Raw genomic sequence first — 8,027 nt, 5'->3', positions numbered from 1 at the left:
TTTAATTCAATCCTGGTTAGGAAGAGGAAGGAATTTTTTTAAATTGAATTTACCTCTAAAACCATGGTTTAAGGTCACTTACAGTGTAATTCCAATTCCAATTGGAGCCCCCAGTGGCACAGCAAGTCAAACCAATGAGCTGCTGAACTTGTTAACTGAAAGATTAGTGGTTCAAATCCAGGGAGCGGGGTGAGCTCCTGCTGTCAGTTCCAGCTTCTGCCAACTTAGCAGTTCGAAAACATGGAAATATGAGTAAATCAATAGATTCCACTCCGGCAGGAAGGTAACAGCACTCCATGAAGTCATGTCAGCCACATGACCTTCGAGATGTCTACGGACAACGCTGGCTTTTCGGCTTAGAAATAGAGATGAGCACCAACCCCCAGAGTTGCACTTGACTAGACAATGTCAGGGGAAACCTTTACCTTTATCTTACAATTAAACAGAACCAATAAGATTAAAATGTCAGTTGAGTAAAACTATGCAAATAAGAAAAGATCAATGAATACTGAAGACTTCTAAAAATATTTAAATAGTTTGTAAAGCAAATCCAGCCTTAACTCTCCCAGTTGCTTGGTAATGTAGAAAGCAGATGAATAGATTCAACCAAGGAAGCCACATTCCTGGGTCTTCAAGACCTGAGCAGGGCTGTCAATAAGGTATCTTGTTCATAGTATTGCCATAAGTCAAAATTGACTTAACAGTAATTAATAATAACCAATGACAATAAAAGCAGTTTTAAAAAAAAACACCAAAAAGCAGTACCCACCCAGTCAAAATATGTTTTTATATTAGCCAAAGAATGTTTTCCCCCTCTCATTAAAGTTCCATCTTTCTTATCTCACCATCTGATGATCAAAATACCACTGGCCAACCCTAGCTTGTTCCAATATCATTGCAATCAAAGTCAGAATTTTGTCAGCAGCTTTGTTGACACAAAGCATAAGACAGAGTACAGCATTGTTTTACCTCTAGTTCTCTTTGCAGTATCAGCCATTGTTACTTTATTTAACAAAAAGATAACATAATGCAATGGGAAATACTTTCACCTGATAATCTGCAGCACAATCCAAAGTTAAGCATTTAGCAGAAACAGATAATTATGGGATAGTGTCCTGTATATCTTTTCTGTTGAACTTTATAAGGCATAAACATGCCTCCTTGTGGTCAGATTCTGTCCTGTGCCTTTATGCCTTCTATGCCCCATAACCATTGGGTCTAAGAAGCAATGTCCCAAATGCTGTTCAAATCTCCTCCTCCTTCTTTTTAAAACAAGGGGATGATTAAAAATGCAAATTTGTGTCTGGAGTCTATTGAAATAGCATCGTACGAACTGATTATATGGTCGACCTTCCGTATCCATGGGGTCTACATCCATAGATTCAACCAACCATGGCACAAAAATATCTCCCTCCTCTTCCCCCAATAAAATCCACAATCAAACCTTGATTTGGCCTTGTGCTGTGTAGTGAGTACTATTCTGTTGTGCTGGTATTCTCTATAGTACCCTATTGCCATTTCATAGAGCCTTTGGCTCGCTTCAGCATTTGTTTGAGTTTGACATTTTATATAAGAAACACAATTTTATTTCGCTATTGTATATAATGGGACTTGTGTATATATGGATTTTGGCATCCACAAGGGGCCCTGGAACCAAGCAGATACCAAGGGCCCACTGTATTTTGAAATAAGCATGTAGACCACACACACAAAAGGACATATACATTCATCACTAATAGACTTTGAATGAGTGAAGGAAGAAACACATAGACACATATTCTTGAAAATCTAATGGAACTGAGTTGTTGCTACGTGATTGGTGGCCTTATTTATTATTCTGGGGAGGAGTCCAAGCTACCTTACTAGCAGAGCACCCCAGGTTAAAGATTTTGGCCTTCTTTGGTTTAACATCTGTGTGGCATATTTACAGGTCTCTGGTCTCTGTTGTTTAATGCATCTCCATTCAACGTTGCTTTATACATTATTTGTTAGGTATTTATGATTTTCAAGGAAACAGCTACAGTATTCATTTTTCCTGAAGGTGTATCTTGCATCAAGATACTGCAGGAAAAAGGTTGGCATTCTGTACAGTGATGCAGAAATTCAAGAAGAAACGCCCCTTCCACTTAGTGGATGATTCATGACACTGTCAATTTTGAAGAAGATATGCCAGAAAGCATTTCCACAGGCAGTTGCTTTGCTGAGGAGTAATTAGCATCACATTCATAAAGGTGTAACATTAATCCTGGCCTCTTTTGCTAAAGGAACTGTCATCCAGCTAGAATATAATGAGGTCTTGACATATATTAAGTAACACAGAATCCTAACAGTGGTCCATTTTTGTACTTTCAAGTTTCTGGGAGCCAGTTTAATCGGTCTCCAATCTTGTTAGGTCTGATGGAGTCATTGTTTTTTGTGTGTGCAGATATGAAGCTTGTCTACTCTCAAAAGGGCTGCAATTGTGTATGTTGTCTATATTTCAGTAGGTAAATTGGTGAGGCTGAAAGAAAGGTGGCTTGCACAGGGTGGAAGTGGAAGCCTGGATTTCAAAATATAGAACTATTCCTTCGAACACTTATTTCACCTCTCTCAAATTACAGGAGACAAATTACTGAAATAACTAATTTGGCCAAGAAGTTGCATGTATAGCAAAAGCTCAGCTCAGCTCAGCTCAAGGCCAAATCCAAAATAGCCATTTTCAAGAAACGAACTGGTGAAGTTTAGAAAAAGCAGACATATTCACACATTCTCAAACAGCCGAATGTACAATTGCATCATACACAGGGCTGGCCCTAGATAATTTTCAAGTGTAAGCGAACAGAAGTTTGCCGCCCCCCTCCCCAAACCAATCACTGAAAAATAAAAGTGTTGGATAAGTGAAAATGTTGGATAATAAGGAGAGATTAAGGAAAAGCCTAAATAAAGAACAACACTCTGAAAACAGGGGAAATCCAGACAGGAAACAATCAGGGCCAGCTAACACCTCCCAATCAAGGATGCCCCCAGGGAGGAAGCAGCCATGCTTTGAATCTGCAAGGCCATTAAATGCTAATCAAGCTGGCCAATTGCAACATTCACACTAGCCTCAAACAGACAAGAGCTCTTTCTCCCACCCTAGACTTTCCACAGATATATAAACCCCACTTACCTAGCTTCCAACAGACCTCAGAACCTCTGAGGATACCTGCCATAGATTTGGGTGAAAGGTCAGGAGAGAATGCTTCTGGGACATAGCCAGGCAGCCCGGAGACCTGGCCTCGAGGGTGAAGGCACAGCTGCGGAGGCCGGAAGGCCTCTTTCCTGTGGGGCCTCTGGTGACCCACCCCGAGGCAGGCAGCGGGACCGAGCTGTAAACTGGCGCTGGCCCCGCTGAGGGGAGGAACAGTGAGATGGGCAGCTGCTTGCACTATGCAGCTGCTTGGCCCCGCCCCATATCCTTCGAGGATACAGGGCAGGGCCAAGTAGCCGCATGGCGCATGCGTAGTGGTCGGAGAGGGCGCCCCGCCCATCTCGCTGTTTGGACCACCTCTGGCGGATAAGCGAGATGGGCAGGGCGCCGTCTCCGACCACTGTGCATGGGAAGGTGTCTTTGGCAGGGAGGAGACAGCCCTCAGGCGCAGGCCAAGATTGCTTCCCTGTTCTTAAAGGGGCAGCAGGGCGGCCTGGTTGGAGGCCAGACCAGGCCGCGGAGGCAGGAAGGCCACACCTGGGCGGAGGTGCCTCAATGGTTGCTGAAGGCGCCATCCTCCAGCCTCAACTGCGCCCCATAGAGGATGGCGCCTTCGTCAAATGCATAATTTGCCTTGCGGTTGAACCGCCCCTGATCATACATTTGTCCTCTTTCCTCCCAAACTGGAGCAAGGCATACAGGCATACCACAGGAATTTCCCCTGATATACATCCTGTTTGAAGCAGACATCACACCAAAACACCAACCAACAGAACAGCTCTCTCAATCATGCATACACCATGCACTCAAAATGAAGAAGGGGGAACCTGTAGCCCCATGCTCCGCATCACCTGGCTTCTCCCCTACCTCAGCCCACGAGGGAAAGCACCTGCCACCTGGCTTCCCCCCACTGATCCAATGCTACACGGGAAGCCTCCTGTGTTGCTACTGAGGCAGCATACACTGGTTCCTCATCAATTTTGCAGTGGAGCCCACTGAAAGTAGTTCTACATAGAGGCATAGGAGCGTGCAGGCTCTATCGTAAAACTGCTGAGGAACCGGCATTGCCACTGAAAGCAACCACATCTGATGATGTCGACAGTGTGCTGGAAGAAACCTAAATAGTGCACAATAAAGCAAAATTGTTGCTTTATGTGTATTATGTGTATTTGAAACTATGGTTTGTTAATGTACCCTAAAACCACAGTGGCCTTCTTAAGACTAATCATTTATTTCTGTCCAGCTTGCAGATTTTTTTAAAGTAAAGTAGGACCAATGAAAATAAGCCAGTAAGTAGTGCCACTTTAAATTGACTTTTACCAAGTAACTATAGTTGGTTGAATATTACAACTGGCTGACAATGACTCCAATTTTGCAGTTTAGTGGAATTAGCTTACTTTTACTTCTGCTACATTCCAAGTAATCATATGACTGGCATCACAATGACAGAGTTCCTTTCTGCCACTGGTTATTTGACATCACTAGAGTTCTGAATGTCTTCTTACAGTTATTGCTGCAAAGACAATTTGACCACACCTTAATGATCATTGCCATTTCACTGAACATATTTTTTTCTTTATTGGAACAGGATGATTCCTCTTGCCGAACCAGTTTGATGGCAATCCAAACAATCATCTCAGGGCACATCTACACTGAAGTTGTGGCACATCTGATCCCGAGAAGTGTGGGAAAGAGGTCTTGCCCAGGGGTGCTGAATGAGCTGGGCAGCCATCCTAACTGCCCCTCTTGCCGCCTGTTCCCACTGCCACCCCATGTACTCTGGTGGCCAGAGAACATGGAATAGCATCCTGTTTCCAGCCCATTCCCATGTCTCAACAATCTCTGGCTGTGACATGGGGTCCCCTCTGTGTTGCAGTAGTGTATGGTCATGACTTTGGACCTATCTGTTCCCAGGCCCGTAACCAGAAAAAAAATATCTGTGTGTGTGTTTTGAAACTAGCTGCTGCTGCTGCTGCTGGTGGTGGTGGTGGTGGTGGTGGGGGGGGGGGGCTGAGCAAGAGGCAGGTGAGTGAGCAAATGGGGAGGGCAGACAGGCCAGCAAGTGGGCAAGTGTGGACAGGACAATCTTGGAGGGGGTTTTGAGCCCATAAACACCCCTCTCCCGTCTACAGGCTTGTCAATTCCCTTTCATTTGCCCTGATGCCAGCTAGGCGATGGGGTACTGAGGGAGCTGGAAGGGGGGAGAAGAGGACCCCCCCGCCCCTTCCTTTCTAGCACTCCCGATCCACCTCAGCTAGTCAAAGCAAGTGATGGGGAACAGGTAGGTCCCATGTCAGAACCAGAGACTGTTGAGACATGGGATTGGGGTAGAAACGGAATGCTATCCCATGTTCCCTGGCCACCAGAGAACCTGGGATGGCAGTTCCATTTAGGAATTGTCCCAACTGCCCTTAAGGAAGGGGAAGGCATGAATTCTCATTTTCAGTAATGTGGGGGTATGGCCATGTTAAGGTTACTGTGGATCAGCTCTATATGTCATTTGGCCACTGTGGGGCTGATCCCCATCTACACTGACCTAGTGGTAAGCGTAGATGAGATCTCAGTGTCTTTGCAAACATGCTCAAGACTAGAGATATGTTACATGTGAACTGTTTTCCTTCTGTGTGCTATCCACTGATATTTAGGAGTCTCTTAAATTATAAGGCAGCCCTTGGAGTGCAATTATGAATGTCCATATACATTTAGGCCACAATAAATTTCTCTATAATCAAGGTGACATAGGGAGTAATGGCTGGAAGCTTCCATGTCACTAGAACTAGGAATTTGGTCTGGGTTTTAGTCTGAATTTTAAAAGAGCTAGTAAGTGGCTCAGGTTAGCATCTTATTAAAACCCTGAGAAAATGAACTGCCCCGGTTGTAGCTACAATGGCTAAATGCTATAGAATCATGTGAGATGTAGTTTTACAAGGTCATTGGCTTTCTCTGCCAAAGAGTGTTGGTGCTTCACCAAATTACAACTCCCATGATTGCATAGCATTGAGCCATGGTTGTTAAAGCAACTGCCTCAATAATCTATACTGCCAAATAATGCAGTTCAAGATTGCATTATATGGTTAGTGTAGACTCATATAATGCATTTCAGTGTAGTTAAACTGCATTATACGAGTCTGCAGTGTAGACTCTACACCGATCATATAATGCAATTTGAAACCGTAATATATGGCAATATAGATGGGGCTTCAATTGGAAGCTAGCTTCAAACTGCATTAAATGGTCAGTGTAGATGGGGGCTTAGAAAGATTACTTCATACCTTATTTGTTTTTGTTCTATTCATCCCATCTTTTTTTCAGTTAGGTACATAGCTTTGTTCCATCTCACTTTATCCTCACAATAAACTTATGAATGAAAACAGCAGGTAAAGGATCCTCAAGTGAGTTTCACACCCCAGTAAAGACTTCAAAGTGCATCTCCCAAATCCCAGTCTAGCACTCTACAGTTCAAGAAGAGGTTGAAATAAATTTCCTCAGGTGTCTGGAAGCTGTTTATCCATGGCCTGTCCTGCATAACTAGAGGAGCAATTAAATGGCATTATTTTATGTCCAGAAGCTAATCATGTAGCTCTTTTGATAGTATCAGCATCAACTCAGACAATGTCGCATTTAGTTCATGGAAAAGACCTGTGTAATCAAGCTCTGCTCATGCATGAATTGCTCAGAGGTAAGGAATCACTATGCAGCTGGGAGAATTCTGCAATCAGAGGTCCACCTAGTGGACTTATTCTAAAAGGAACCAGAAGAGAAAAAAGCATCCCTCTAGCCAGGACTTTACTAAAGTGTTGTTCCATTTCTTCAAATAGTTTCTAATATATGCCAACCCTATCAATGGATTTTCTTGGGGTTTTTTTTTGAGGGCAGATTGCCTTTGCCTTCATCTAAAGATTAAAGAGTGTGATTTGCCCAAGATTTCCATGATGAGACCAGAAATTCCAGAATTGTAGTCCAACGTCCAAAACACTACACTACACTACACTGGCTTTCCATTGCTAAATTAGTTATCTGGAATTTCAGAGTTGATGATGCAAAAGTATACAAAAGCAAGGTGAAAGTGAAGTTCTAGAAAAATGGAAAGCCAGTGTAGTGTAGTGTAGTGTAGTGTTTTGGACTTTGGACTACTCATATTTGTTGCTATACTTCTAGGAAAGTACTTGCCAGAAGAGATCTGACAGCTAAATCAGCAATCAGAATTTAAGACACAATTGAAAACCCATCTCTTCTGGCAAACCTACCTGGTCAATTTTAAGTTGTGAAATGTAATCTGTATTTTGTCAGTGGATTTTTAACTTGTATGTGTATCTTGTTGTATGTCTTTTAATAGTATTGTATCACTTGTTTTAACGATGTTGTATCCTGCCTCGAGCTGCAGAAGGAGGCGGGTAATAAATTCATCATCGTCATCAACATCATCACCACCCTGGCATATAGCTATAATGTGTCTCCTTATGAATTTCCCCCAAGATATACCTTTTCATGGTGGCAATGTCCTCAGGACAACCATTTTTGTACCTGTGGACAATGAGAAGATTGGGAGAGATGCATCCAAATTTTTGCTTGAGCTTCAGAATGACTTGGGAGTCCTCCAGTAAATCTACTAATAAAACAAGCAAAAGGCATGTTTATTTATATTCCATGAGAAATTTCCAAGTGATATATTTGGCTTTGTCCAGCAGGAAAAACAAAAAAATTAGTAGAATTTTCATATTCACCACTGTAGGAGATGACACTGTCCAAAGGCATTTGACTAAGTCTTGGAAGAGGAAAAAATAACTACTCATTAAAGATTGGAGAAAAAAATTAGTTGAGTATACTCAAATGGCCAAGCTCTCCAATGGCTTAAGCC

Source organism: Anolis carolinensis, chromosome 4 (genome assembly GCF_035594765.1).
Source record: "Anolis carolinensis isolate JA03-04 chromosome 4, rAnoCar3.1.pri, whole genome shotgun sequence".
NCBI lineage: Eukaryota > Metazoa > Chordata > Lepidosauria > Squamata > Dactyloidae > Anolis > Anolis carolinensis.
The sequence above is the reverse complement of the archived record's forward strand: the minus strand, read 5'-3'. Positions refer to the sequence as shown.